This window comes from Cariama cristata, unplaced genomic scaffold, assembly GCF_000690535.1.
Source record: "Cariama cristata isolate BGI_N322 unplaced genomic scaffold, ASM69053v1 scaffold8886, whole genome shotgun sequence".
In the NCBI taxonomy this organism is placed as follows: Eukaryota; Metazoa; Chordata; class Aves; order Cariamiformes; family Cariamidae; genus Cariama; species Cariama cristata.
Window position 1 is genome coordinate 86,570 of NW_009620392.1, and position 14,577 is coordinate 101,146.

The 14,577-nt window shown below is 39.8% G+C and overlaps 1 protein-coding gene across 1 annotated transcript in view; it reads right to left on the bottom strand.

The window, feature by feature from the left end:
- CNTN3 (contactin 3 (plasmacytoma associated)) overlaps positions 1-14,577 on the bottom strand; it is a 91,882-nt gene that overhangs the window by 69,141 nt on the left and 8,164 nt on the right. The gene's annotated exons all lie outside the window — the stretch shown is intronic.

The following is a 14,577-nucleotide window of genomic DNA, read 5'->3' on the forward strand; positions in this document are numbered from 1 at the left end:
TGTTTTCTGAGAAAGAAAAGGCCAGTATAAAATATTGGTGTGGAAAAGTGACCTTTGGGACAATTGTTAAGAAATTAGATGGGGATTTGCTTGGGTTGGCTGGCCTGAGGCTTTGTGCTCTGGGAGAATGGGCCAGTTTTGTATGGGAGGGAGAAAAAAAGACCCTTGAATTTTCCTATTTATTATGTTAAATAGAAAAAAAATTGGAAAGGTGCAAAACATTCAGGTCTTCTAGGATTCAGGTATTAGCAGTAAAAATGATCACATTTCCCTTTCCTATCACTTTCCTTGAGCTGCTAATACAGTGAAGATTGTGTAGTTTCTGCATAAAAATGGAGTAAAAAATCCAAAACAACTCTTGGGCAGTATGAAAAACATATGTAGTCTAACTAATGATTTCCAGTGCTCTCTATGGTAAATAAGGCCTATTTTTTGGTGAGAACAAAATTTCACTTGTTAGGAGACACCTGAGATAGGAGGAGGGGAAAAAAAGGAAGAGTAGTACAGCTGTAGCAAAAGGTTTTCATGACAATTGAGAATTAATTATGTAATACTTTTCAAAATCTTTTCCAATTTCAGCATAATAAGTTACTGACAGCGGTTCTTAGATTAATGACATGATACGTCATGGTATCATTTTTACTCTAATTTTAGAAACTATATTACCTGTCCTTGTTTCTCCATTAAAACCATGGCAAGTATCCCTGACTTAAATAACAAAAAAGCAGCAGTACTAGATCTCTTACAGGATCCACTATTTTATAATTAACAGGACTACTTTTGATTATAGGTGGGGAAAAATTTGTCTTTGCCTTTTTAATCTACATTTTTTAACCTGGAGTATCAAAATCTGTAAGCAGGAGTCTGAGCTCTTTCATAGCATGTTTATAGTTTGGTTATACAAAGCAGCTCAGCTTTTCCTAGTGCTGGAGAGAAGAATTTCATCTCATCATGCTTACTAGTGATTCACAGGTATAAAAAAGTAGATATGGAGGCACATAAACAGTCATTTAATCTATTTGTCTGGCCCATGACAGATGCAAGTATGCTGTGTCCTTCCTAACAGATGCTTGTGTAACCCATTTTTAAAGACCTCTAGGGATAGATATTTTCTTTCGACAGTCCCTTCCAGTGCTTGACTATAAGGTCTTCATCACACTGCATCTTTTAGAAATTCCCACTGCCAAAAATTTAGTAGACCTAAACAGAAATGATCTTTCTTTTTTGTCTGAAGTTGATTTTGATAGATAGTTGTACAAAATGAATTTATTCAGTGTGCATCTCTGTAATAAAGGATCATTGCATGTTAAAAAAAAGAAAACTCTGAAAGAGCAAAACAAGTAAAAATGAGTAAAAATAACTCATTAGGGGAGTCAGTCTTACTTCTGTCATTGTCTTTATTGGACCCTTTCTCCAGGCAGGCAGCATCTGCTATGAAGTATTATGACACCTCATTCAAACGGGATTCAACAATGACTTTTAAAATTGTCTATTTTTGTTATGTAGTCCAGGGTGATAAAGAAGTGGACCATCAGAAATAATGTTTCTTTTTGCTGGAAGCAGTCTTTTTGCTCAAAAGTGGTTTTTTGCATCTATTTTTCCCCTGATGGGGTTGTGTGTATTTTCAATGTTAAATTGCAATCTAAAATATGTTAAATATATATAAAACAAATAACCTGAAGATGAATATAAATGTAGATATTCTACTTTGCTCTTTTTATTCTGAAAATCTGGCTACTTCTCAAAACCACTTCTCTTTGCCCTGAGCGGGCATTTACACCAACAAAGCACAACCTCTCTGTCTCCCAGTTACTGTTACCTAGCATAGCTTTACAGTGTAACATGACATAATCTAATAAAGCATAATGTTGCCTGTCAAAAAGAGTATCAAATAAGTTCACTAAGATCAGGTGTTTGGCACACATTTAGATCGCTAATATGCACTTAGGAATAGTACGACTATTTAACAGATGGTATAGTTGCTAACTTCAGTGTTTCTGCAGAGATCTATAAATAAATTATCACCTAGTTGCTACATAATTCCTTCCATTCTTTGTCTGTATTTATCTCGCTTTATGAACGAGTTCCAACACACTGCATCCTCTAGCTAGTTTTAACAAAAAAAACTTTTTTCCAGCACTGTGCGTGTTGGCAGATTACTGTTGGTATAGCACAATTAATCAGTTGGATGTGATAATGAGGTCATGTAGGCTAAGCAAAATGCTCAGATGAACAAGTGATTCTTCACAACAAAGACTGGAAATATATGGACTCAGCTGTGTGTGGTGAGAAGTCATCATCTTTGGCTGGGAACATTTGCAGACCTAAGCAAGAAAGGTATGTGCTCAGAACAAGCAAAACATATGGCACTTTGTGGAAACTTAGAGTGACGGGGCTTTCTCTGATGTGGGTGGGAATACTTGAGGTGAAAAAGGCTTTCGGATTCTTACCAAGTATGAAGGGAGGAATGGGGAGAAGAAATGGGCCAGAGCTTTTTTTCAGCTGGTGTTGGTCAATAGTACCCCACTGGGGTCAGGGAAGTTATGCTGATTTATGATAGCAAAAGGTATGGCCTGCAAGTCTTCAGTGTAGATATTCAATTACAATAAAAACAGAAGTTGAGAAGAATAGCGGTTTTGGATGATGATTGTCAGTATAGCTTTACTTAGTACAGAGCTGCCATTGAGAGAAGGTGAGCAAACCCACAATGGTGAGAGAGGTGTTTACCTGAAGTGATGATCTATAGAGATACAAATGAATTGTAACTGATATACACAAATATTTCCTGCTAAAGTACTTGTGTTAATAGGCTAATTAATAGGTTCAGCCACAGTTTTTTTCTTTAGCATTTTGAAGCTCAGCACTGACATAATTGCTGATTGTATCATGAATATATCTCTCCTATTTTCTGCACCACCACTGCTATTACCCACACATCTGGATTTTTTAATAAAAAATTGTCCTACAAGTGTTAAGGGTGGTAGGTTTAACTTGCACAACAGAATGTGTGAAGACATGGTCAGTTTTCCTTGGATTAGGGAGCTACGTCTTAAATATGTCTGATAGGAACAAAAACCTAATCACAACTAGCAAATCATTCATTTCAGCCTCCCAGTCATGTGTCTGAAATTCCTTAAACTGCACAGGGCCTGGTGTAGCACTTCAAACCAGTCCGTTTTAAGAACAAGCATAGGACAGCTCTGTATTTCTGAATAGCAAACAAGAAAACTGGGGTGTTTTAATATATGAAATTGTTACAGACAAAGTCCAATTTATCACCTTACATAATTACTAACAGTTCATCTGAATTAATGTAATTTCATGCTTTCTTGAACTTTTGATTTTTTTTCATAAATGTTTTGTCATTATATAATCCCAAATATCATAGTTGTAATTACTTGTTATTGAAATGTGCAATGAATGTTAAGGCATTAGTAGTTAAGAGCACTTTACAAATTAGCTATGCTCCTGAGGACAAATCAATAAAACTTTTCACATTTCCGTGTGGCTGTGTCAAACTGTGATATATCACATCTGTTCCAGTTTCTTCTACTTCTCTTATTGGCTATGATATATTGCAATATGATCAGTGTTACTGGATGTGATGTATCGCTATAGAAATTCTCTCGTGGGGACATGGGATCAAAATTACAACCTCAGCAGTTTTTAAAAGAAGCTCATTGCTATAGAATCATAGAATTGTTATGGTTGGAAGAGACCTCAAAGATCATCAAGTCCAACCTTCTACCTAATGCCACCATGCCCACTAAACCGTGTCTTGAAGTGCCACATCTAAATTTTTTGAACACCTCCAGGGATGGTGACTCCACCACCTCCCTGGGGAGCCCCTTCCAATGCCTAACGACTCTAACAGCGAAGAAGTTCTTCCTAATATCCGATGTGAACTTCCCCTGGCACAACTTGAGACCGTTTCCTCTTGTCCTATGGCTAGCTACTGGGGAGAAGAGACCAACCCCCACCTCGCTACAAGCTCCTAGAGAGTGATCAGGTCTCCCCTCAGCCTCCTTTTCTCCAGGCTAAACAACCCCAGCTCCTTCAGCCTCTCCTCATAAAACTTGATTTGCTGTAAGCATTTCTAACACCTGTGTTACAAGCTGACAATTGGTTACCTTCACTTGTCTGTGACTAATGCATTTGGGGGCCATTGGTATATGTGGATGTGAATTAAATGCCTGATTCAGAGGAATCATGTCTGTTAGCCACAAATAGAAAAACTGGAACTTATTGGATCTTTTAAATTATTTCAAATTCTGGGAGGTCACATACTTGGCCAGATTTTGGGTTTGTTTTTTCTTTCGCATACACAAAGTCCCAAACTTTTTGTGGGCAAGAGCGCTTCTAGATACAGACTGTGCCTGTTGCCAGAAGGTTGTGATAATCTGTTCAGACCACTCTAGAAGACCTCTGGATCATCTAGCCATGTGTCTCGCTTCTCCTCAGTATTGTTGTGCTGAATCACTTTGTAGGAGACTAGTACCAACTTCTTGCAGCTTGGTTACCAATAGGGTGTGTTATGGAAATATCTTTTTTTCTCCACATATCTCCCGAAGGAATAGCTAATCTCACTTCCTACAACTTTCACTGGAAAGTAAACTCTTTTTCAGCTTTCAAAACTGTAGTAAACTTGCTAAACAAACCCTCTGATGGTTCCTTTGTTTTGATAATAATGTCAATACATTAATCTTTTCCTGTTACCATCTAATCTCAATTTTTCAAATGTTCTAATTGATTTTCTATGAATTCAATTCTGAGATTAAGAGGAGTGTTATCTCTAATTAAGGTGTCTGAAAGCTGCTTAGCGTTTCCCATTTCCTGATTTTTAAATACTTGCATTTTGGACTGAACACCTACTGAGGAGGTTTGCTCCTTCTCATTTGAAATACGTATGAGCCTCTGCTTTGTCAGTGCTGTAACATCTCGCGGTCTGTACGACTTGAAGCTGTTTCAGCCAGGACAAGCCTGGCCAACACCTGAGTGTCTCCTTTCACCAGGAAGGATTAAAAAATTACCTGTAATTCCCACTTTTGTTCTAGTTTTCCACCTGAGGTGAACACTGTACCCTACCCTTTCCTTTTCCCACCAAAGGCAGCCAGCAGAAGAGCCCCGCTGCCCCTCTCACCCCAAATCCCTGATGCTCCCTGCCCCGACTGGACAGTCTACCAAACCAAGAGGGGAAAAGCATGATTGCTGGGTCTTGTCCTTCTCCAAAGCTGCATAATCAACCAAGGACCTTCGTCAGTGCTCCTTTATTTAGTTAAATTGCTTTGGAGCTTCTAAGGGAAAGGACCTGTAATTTACACATTAGGATGCACACGGGCCCCAGGTCTTCAATTCAGCTTAAATGGTATGAATCGCCAATCCAGGCACTAATTTTCAAGGTGGGGAACAATAATTTCTGCCACAACCTGATTGTCTTTTTCAATTAAAGAGTGAAAATGCCCTTTACAAAGTAATATCAAGCTTCTCTAGAGGAAAAAAGGGAAGGTCACAATTAAATTAAACAGAGGGAGAGTATGTGTGGGGAAAATCCTTAGCTGAGTTGATTTTTTTTTTTTTTTTTTTTGCTCATGCATCAAGAAACCCAGTGCAAAGAAACGTATGCTGTGAAGCTGTAGTGCTGGTCTACATCTGGTTTTTGTTATTTTTTTTTCCCCTTTTACAGCTAGCAGCATAAAATATTAAAGCTGTCTTCTGAACCGAACACAGGACTTGCACCGAGCAGTAAGTGTTGATGCAGCCTTAGGGCTCTTACTCTAAACCCCATCTGCAGGCCAGAGGCATATCTGAGGATCTGACCCTCTCAAAGGGAGTGGGACGTAAGAAATATATTTTTAATATTTTATATTCCTGAACAGTTTTCTCACTTGTCACGGCAGAGTTCATTTGTCACCTGTCATCACAGAATCACTTTGCCGTCTGCATGAGTTTTCTCCAGATTGGAGTGCTCTTAAAAACAGATTTCTCTCCCCAGTCTAAATCTTATGGGCCAGATTTATCCCTGCCAGAACTACAGTGATTTGACTGACTTACACCGGAGACAGCCCTGACCACCTGTGTCGAACTGCCTCTTGGCAGGGATGTTAACTCCTATCCTAAACCAGCTGCTTTCATTTGTATTTCCCCCTGCTCTTGAGAGACCTGGTTTCTCAGGGTGCATGGAGATGGTTCATGAACTTGTCTTTCCCTTGGACCTTGACCTTCTTGTTGGCAGAGAGCAGCCATACCCTAGTCCTGCGGAGAGTCCCTTTTGCCTCCATGTCCAGGGTCCTGCAGGGTTCCTCCTGTTAAACATCCCACAGTCCCACTTCAAGCTGTTAATTTCCTTTTATAATGCTTCTACCAACAAGATAATCTATGCTCACAATATGTGCAACAGAAAAAAGGGCAAGGAAGAGAGGGCTCTCATACACTGCTGGAATTGTGTAACAAGCATGTCCCTACATATCTCAGCCCTTCCCAAATTCTTGCCCTGTGCTTTGGAGGTTTTGATCCAGCACAGAATTACTTCTTGCAGAATTACCTTGGGTTATCCCAGGCACCTCTGCTTTCTCTTGCTCATTCCAGCTGCAAAGTCACCAAAGACCTCCTTCCAATGAGAATTTCAAGATTTACCTCAGTGATTGATGTAAATGATTTTTGAATGTGAATCTTGTAAGCGAGATTTCAGGTATAGTATGCATTATTATTTGTTTTTTCAGTAGCATTTAGAAATGAATATTTACAGCACAGTGCATTCTCTGTACCAGATGTGGTTTGCCTATTGAGAAAAGCTATGCCCGTGGCCTTGTTCCTTCACACTGTGCAAAGTGCCAATGACACACATTGCTCCTCCTTCAGCATAAGCTACGGAATAGAGAAGTTTATCTTGTACCTTAAAACCTTTGTATTAGACAAGATTGACCCTCACTGCAAAAATAACTAATCAATTTCATTATTTTTATTCAAAAATAAGCTAGTCATTTATTCCAAAGAGTTTAATTCAGTAATTTTTTTCCCTTGCAGACCTCCACCTGTAAGTCTTTTTTTCTTTTGTGTCACACCAAAGAATGTAGAAGCTCATGTGGACATTATAGATATTTCATTCAATAATTTATTGTAATCTAAGTCATATTGTCTGCAATGAAAGCGGAGCAGACAAAAAAAAATCACCCAGACTGCAAATATAGACTGGTTTTGTCCTTCAAAAATATTAAAGTTTATCCATCAGAATCTCGCAGCTCTGGGACCTGTAGATGCTTTGTTACCTACCATATCTCAATCACATATATTGCTTTTCCAATACAACTTGCAATGGGTTGATTTAGGATAAACACTTTTATAGGAACTACGGAATCATAAGTAATATATAACTGAAAGATAATCTTCAAATACTTATACATTCCCTATTACTACTTTATCTGACTAGCTCACTGCCTGCAATGCTCCTTACAACATCTCTGTAATATATGTCTCCATTTCACAGGTGAGATATTCCTATACAGGAGGAGTGAGAGCCTCCTTTTGTAATAAAAGTTTAAACAACTAGCCTAAAGGAATAAAACAGCCTTAACCAAGTGTCCTGACATAACGTAGCATTGAACATGGAAGTTAAGTACTCGGAGATATTTAAAATCATTTGAGAGAAAAATGCAACTTGGGTTTCTGATGCTGCTTGGTCTGCTATGACACTAAATAAAAGGGGGACGTTGCTATCTTCAGCTCTGGTTCATGAGTTTACCAAGAGAGAGGAGGTCATGACTGCATTTGGTGTCGATGGACGTTAGATGGGCTCTAAGAACACAGAGGGGACTCAAACCTTTAGGGTTAATGAAGGAGAAAGCAAAACACCTTCATGATGTAGACATATGCGTGTCTTCTACTTTTAAGATTCCAGGCTGTTCTTTCTGTCTTCAGGAATGTCCAGACATTTGCATAATCCTATTCTTGTAGTATCTGATCTTTAAAATAGAAACGCTATTATCACCTCGCCTTGTTCTGTCAGCAAGCAGGTGAAACCCTTCCAGGCTTCTTGCTTCATCACTGTCGAACGGTGGTTGATGGCTCCTGCTTTTCCTTAAGCCTGTATGCGTACAGACTTCTGCAAAGAAATAAATACTGGAAAGCTCAACAGAAAGGTGAGCTGAACATAGTGAGCGTTTGCAGCATTTTTGGTCTTTGAGTGATTAAGCTGCATTGCTTATTGTCCATTCTCTGCAAATACTCTGTTCAAAGTAGCCTTGAAGGAAACACAGTGCCCTACTTCAGAGTGGCTAGAGCAGTGTACAGACCCCTTACAGCAATGCATATCAGATTCTCAGCATGTTTTTCCTAATTTTGTGGTGAAACATTGTGAAGAAGAGGGAAAAAAGAAAATATGCCTGAGGCTGCTGGGTCTGCTCCATGGAGAGCATCCATTAAGCAAAGACCTTGATGTAGACTCATCAGAGTGTGCTGGAGCATTGGCACAAAGTGTCCATAGCAATCGGAACCGATAAATGAGAATTCCATTTCTTTTTACTCCAGGCAGAGTTTTGACAAAATACGGGCTTTATTTCCGAGTCATAAACTGAATTCTTGGTGTATTTACTGTAACTCATTCTATTCAGAAGCTTGGATTCCACCTGCATGTAGACAGGGAGAGGCAGGTACTGCTGGTGTAGTTATATCAGATTCTTTAACTGTGGTTAAAAGTCCAAAAGGCAATTTTGAGCTGTAAGCCTATTTAGTGACATCAGGAGAGATGACGGGAGTATTTCCATCCTTCAGACAGGATTGATCTGCAGGGAGTGTTGCTACTGCAGGTTGCATTTTTTTCTCACCTGCTCATGGGAAGAAGCAGATTGTGAGGTGCTGCCAGGATCAACAGGAGGGCTGTGCGGAGCCTGGAAAGGACACTGCTTTATATCTGATTCTCCACGTATCTGCAAATTGAGATATGTTTCTGCATTATATATAAGGAAAGCCCTTTCAAAAGAGAGAAGTAGGTTTAATGCATTACTCGGCATTTGTAGGTTGTAGAACGACGTGATCGGAGGCAAGTCTATGACTTTACCTGAAGTGTCCCTATAGAGGATAAGGAAACAATAAATGAAGTAAAACTTTGGGGGATGTATCTTTGATGGTTACCTGTCACTGGAAAGCTGAGCTCTTCTCCTGTTTGCTCTTCAGTTTTCAATTGCCCATCCCTGAGTGCCTACTGAACGCTAAATGGAGAAGCATATACCTACTTTTGAAAAAGAAAGAAGTTGCAGTGTTCATTCTTGCAACATAAGCCTCTACACAGCCTGATCTGTATGCCAGCCCTCGCATGCAGTGATGAATTAACAATCAGTTTAAAGACCCAGAGAGCTTTACTCAAGGTGGTAGTTACAACATCTAGCACACCTTTTAATCAAATACAATTGTTACACAGGGATTTCTGGACACGCACAGTACCACAATACAACCAATCCAGAAGCGTATGTGCCATTTAGACTAAAACTCATGTCCAGAATTTGCAAGTTCAGGCTAAGTGCATTGATTTTTCCATTTTCTTTTTCAAAGCATATACTACAAGTAAAAAGGGTTATGACATTTTGAGGCATGCTGTATTGCTTTGTGATGTTTCTGTAATTTGTGTGCAGTCAAAGGTAAATAACATGATGAAGTAATCAGATGAAAAGTGGGCTTTCATGCTAGCTAAGCATCTCACAGACCGTCACTCTAACAGGGCTTTGCTAATGCTCAGACTGCCATGATCTAGCAAAGACTAAATGGACTTGATTACTTTTGATATATTTCCCCTGAAATGGTTAAATGCTAATGATGGACAATTATTTTGTGTTTCAGAATGGAAAAACTCTGTCCAGGAGGAATTATTGCCCTTTTAAGTTGTTATTTTAGCAAAACTATATCATCTTCTGTCTATCTGATAAAAAGCACGAGAGCACTCGGGAGCTGCAGATTTTATTCCAGGTGCTCCAGCACTGTCACTGTCATCCCTGCTGCTGTGAGCACATCATCACTGGCCAAGAGGAGGGAGGATGGGCTTGCTTAGAAAAATGCTATTGAGAATAAGCACCAAGCAAAGCCCCTGAGCACCCCTTTGGAAAACGTGAGAATATGGCTACAGCCCAAAAATACCAAGGAAAAATCCTTCCTTGGTCTGTGTCACTGGGGGGAACTTTTAAATACATGGTCTAATGTCTCCGCTGTGTGCCCTCTTGCGTGGTTCAGGACAAAATGACTAATCCTATTCATCGATTTAAGTTGTTGTCATTGTTTCTCTGAATTCATTATTAATAATGGAGGCCTGAGGTCTGAGAAAGCAGCAATCGTCACGACTGTCTATCAGCGACGGTAGAACAATTTGACTTAGAATATAATTTAAGATCCCAAAGCAACTAGGTGTTTTCAATTAATACTGAATTTTCTAGGTTTATGCCCAGAATAGTTACAAATTAGGTTCACACGTGATTCTCTTTCATGGTGGAGTCCTTTTTTTTTTCTAGTTTGTTTAATTGCGTTTCTGATTTCTCCTACATATCTTTTAATGTCTCTGTTGTAGACATGTACGAGAACTAAAAGAATTGGTAACAGGTCTGGACAGACTGTTTTACTGCAGCTAGCTGTGGGGATTTCCCTCAAGACCAGTTGTTTGCACACAGTTACTTTTACTTAAAACTGATGAAATAATTAAAACAAATCCACTGCGTGCCTAGGGATAGAGTTCTGGTTGAAGCCATATTTAAGTGGTTCTCTGTAACAGGTGTTTCTGTTTGTCTTTTTTAAGGCATGAAATGCAATTTAGATGCTCTTCATTAGTAAAAATAAATTTTGTGCAAAACACTTCATTAATATGCATATAGAATCATTATGGTTGGAAGAGACCTCAAAGATCATCAAGTCCAACCATATACCTGATGCCACAATGGCCATTAAACCCACTAAACCGTGCCTCAAAGCGCCACATCTAAACATTTTTTGAACACCTCCAGGGATGGTGACTCCACCACCTCCCTGGGGAGCCCATTCCAATGCTTAACAACTCTTACAGTGAAGAAGTTCTTCCTAATGTCCAGCCTGAACCTTCCCTGGCACAACTTGAGATCGTTTCCTCTTGCCCTAAAATATATGTACATCTTGGCACCACAGGAGAAACTCTGGTTTTACTGATGAAAATACTTCTTTAAACCTGGATGATTTTTTCTTTTGTGAGTTTTGAACACAACTGTGATCCCGGTGTTTCTGTCTCAGAAGGGATAGATGCTTTGTTTGTGCCTGGTCAGGCTCTGCGGTGGCTTCAGGAGGTGACTGAGGGCAGCGGCTTCGTTGGAGGTGCATGCAGGAGAAGCAAAACCTGTGACATCTGGGGAGTCTGTGCACAAGCATCTTCACTTCAGTTTGGAAACTAAGTTATGTAAAACCTGAAGGAAAACCTTCCATGTCCCCGTCTCTTTCTTCAAGCTGACTCTCTTGCATGGTTCACAAAGATGAACTCACCATGCAGCTGTCTTTGACCTTCCATTTACGTAGAGCTGAAGTGTCACTGGTGACCTTGTGTTGGATGTCGGTACTGAACTTGGAGGGGGGGAAAGAACCATGTGGGTGGCAGGTTGTGACTCGGGAACAAAGCTCAAAACTCAAATCCGCATGAGGACCCTTGTGTCTCTGACAGGCTCTGGCTGCACAAGCTGGGATCTGACACCAATGCTTTTTAACCAGACTGAAGATCCAGATCAACAGCTCCAGCTCTTGCAAAACACGTTAGCTTTTCAAAATGTACTGCTTGCTGGGTAGCGAGAGACATACAGGATTTATAGGGAGCTTTCAACTTTATTTATGACAAAACAAACCTTCACCAGGAAGTAGGAATAACATAGGACTGCCATCTTATGTATCCCGCTAATGCATTTATGTGCTCTTGCTCTGCTCTCTCTCACTGATGCTGTCTCTCATTTTCAGCTTGTAGCTTTAATAATCTATGCCACTTCCTTCTGTACAATATTCTTCCTGCAGCTTTCATTTGACAGCTCTGTTTTTAATAGAGGATAAGCATGAAACTCCAGCTGAATCTGAAGACGTATTTCTAATCTCATACTGCATTTATTTTGCTACTCAGAGAGATCACTGCCTTGAACAGAGGGAAAAGTATATGAAGTTGAGATGTACAACAGGTTTCCAGAGGTATCGTTAATTCAAACGCAAACTCAAAGTTAGTTACCTTGTAGTAAAAAGGCAAATATTCATAAACCCTGTTACTTAGATAATAGGCTTGATTTAATTATTTATCACGGTGATTGCAATAATATGCCAGGCAGTCCAGTTCAGGGGAGAGTTCCATTTTGTTAGGTATTGAATGGAAGTGTCATAATATTAACATGCATGCCTGCCTCGTTTTTAAGCTGTAGCCTGAAATATTGGTTGAAACAGAGAAGTAAATTGGGTGGCAACATGAAAATAAGAAAATGTTAACTGTGAAATAGCTGTTTTAAAGTAATTTGTTCCACTGTTCCCATCAGGTCATTACATTTTCCATGTACTCTGTTTTTTTTTCTGTTGTAAGATAAGACAAGTTAAAACTTATAATTTCACAGTGGTGTCGCTAAATTGAAGCATTTTTCCTAATGTTTGTGTTTGCCAATGTAAATGACAATCTTTAATTTGTCTGTCATCTCTTTTTTATATGGGAAAGGATGCAAATGTCTGTCACTGCTATTGAAAAAGTAGTGTGCTGCTTGAATATGGGATATATTTACCATTATATGGTTGCTGTTAAGAACTGGAGGATTAAAACAGGAGGGTAGCTGTGGGTTTGTCTGCTGCTGTGCAAAAACGAGACTCAACTTTGTTGTGACCTGCTCCCAGCAGTAACTTTGGGAAGTGTCTTGGTGGAGGTACCAAGCCTAAGTAAAGGAACTGCCTGATATTTAGCCCATTTTGGTCGTCATATATTGGTGTGAGACCTCAAGTTACTAGTGAGTTAAGTGCTTCAGAGGGAGTGCATCACTAGGACAGAGTATTAAAGAACTGGTGTTTAACAGCTGAAAATATTTAATGTCATTGACAGAGTCCGGCAAACAGATCCTCTAGCTGCCGAGTGGCATTAGCTGCATCACACTGAGATGTGCTTTGCCTCAGACAGGCCAGAAGTCACACACGATTTCTTTCAGGTTTGCATGTCTGAGCACACACCCCTGGCCCGCAGCCTCACCAGGAGTGAGGGAGTTGCAGGAGGGCTCTGCCGAGCCACCTTGCTCTCTGTGGGAAGGTGCACACCCATGTTGAGGTCCTTAGTAAATTCTGTCTCATAAAGAAAACTCTGCATTATGGTGTACAGTTTCTCTTTTCTACTAGGGAAAACTAAGGATCACATTTCCAACAAGAGCTTGAAGACGAGACACTTCTGTGCCAACCAGCATCTTTCATTCCCCTGACAACTACCAGGGATGCACTTGTGAATGTAGGGACAAACATGGACCTGCGTCCTGAGAAAGGACTTTTCTCCTCTCCCTTCCTTACTGATGGGGCTCTCCCCACAAGCTTTCTTCCCCTTCTGTCACTCTTTCAGCTTTCTCAAAACCCTTCTCCTTGTAAAGAGTTAAAACAAGAGCTAACTTCGGTCCTACACATGGTTATGAAATGGCAATAGGTGAAAGTAAACATACAAAACTGTAGGAAGGAAGTGCAATTAAATATCATCCAAAGGGGCACTGGCCAGAAGAGCTGTTTATACACCCCAAGAGCTGGTGCACCAAACCAGTGTCATTCCCTGTCAGCAGTGAACAGGAAACCAAACAAAGTGATTCCAGGAATTAATTTGAATCAGGGATGGAATTTTCCAGAAAAAGATGAGATCATTGAGTAATATGATATGCTGAACAATCACCAGGGCTGCCTGTCTTTCACAGATACTCTGGTTTTTCCTTTTCCCTCCCCTTTTTTGTTTTTTTCCATTGTGCCTTTGAGAGTATTCCTATTCTTTAGGTCTTTTCCTAGCTCCTTTCCTGGCCTATCCTGATTCCTTGCGGATTACAGATTCCATAGACAATTTTGAAGTGGCCATCTATTCTTGCATCTTTCCAAAATGGGATTTATTCTGTCACCAAACAATTTTACGCCTCCAGATCTTGAAATAATTTCCCATTATTTCCAGGAAGGCTGGCTTGCAAAGATGTTTCAGAAAAAGTGGGAAAATAATGAATCAAAATTTCTGTTTCCATTTGACCAGGTCTTGGGAATCAAAAGCTCTTTGAGAAATTCAGGGTAAAACATTATTAAATGAGATACTAGCGATATATCATTTGATCAGCTCTACTAAAAGAGAGTCTGTGAACCATCCTGACCTCTGATGTCTCCTTTGTATAACCCCTGCGACATGAGATTTGCTATGAGAAATGGAACAAGATTAATAATTAATACTTTTGCTGGTGTCTGAAATAGCGACACAAGGTTGACTTTAGACACATGTTTTATTAATGAGGTTTGAAAACAATTGCTTTCTCCCAGCAACAGACAGCTCAGACCTTTATACTGAAGAAAAAGGAATGGAGGTGATATCTGGATTTTTTTGTTGTGGCTCTTGTTCACACCCCCCAC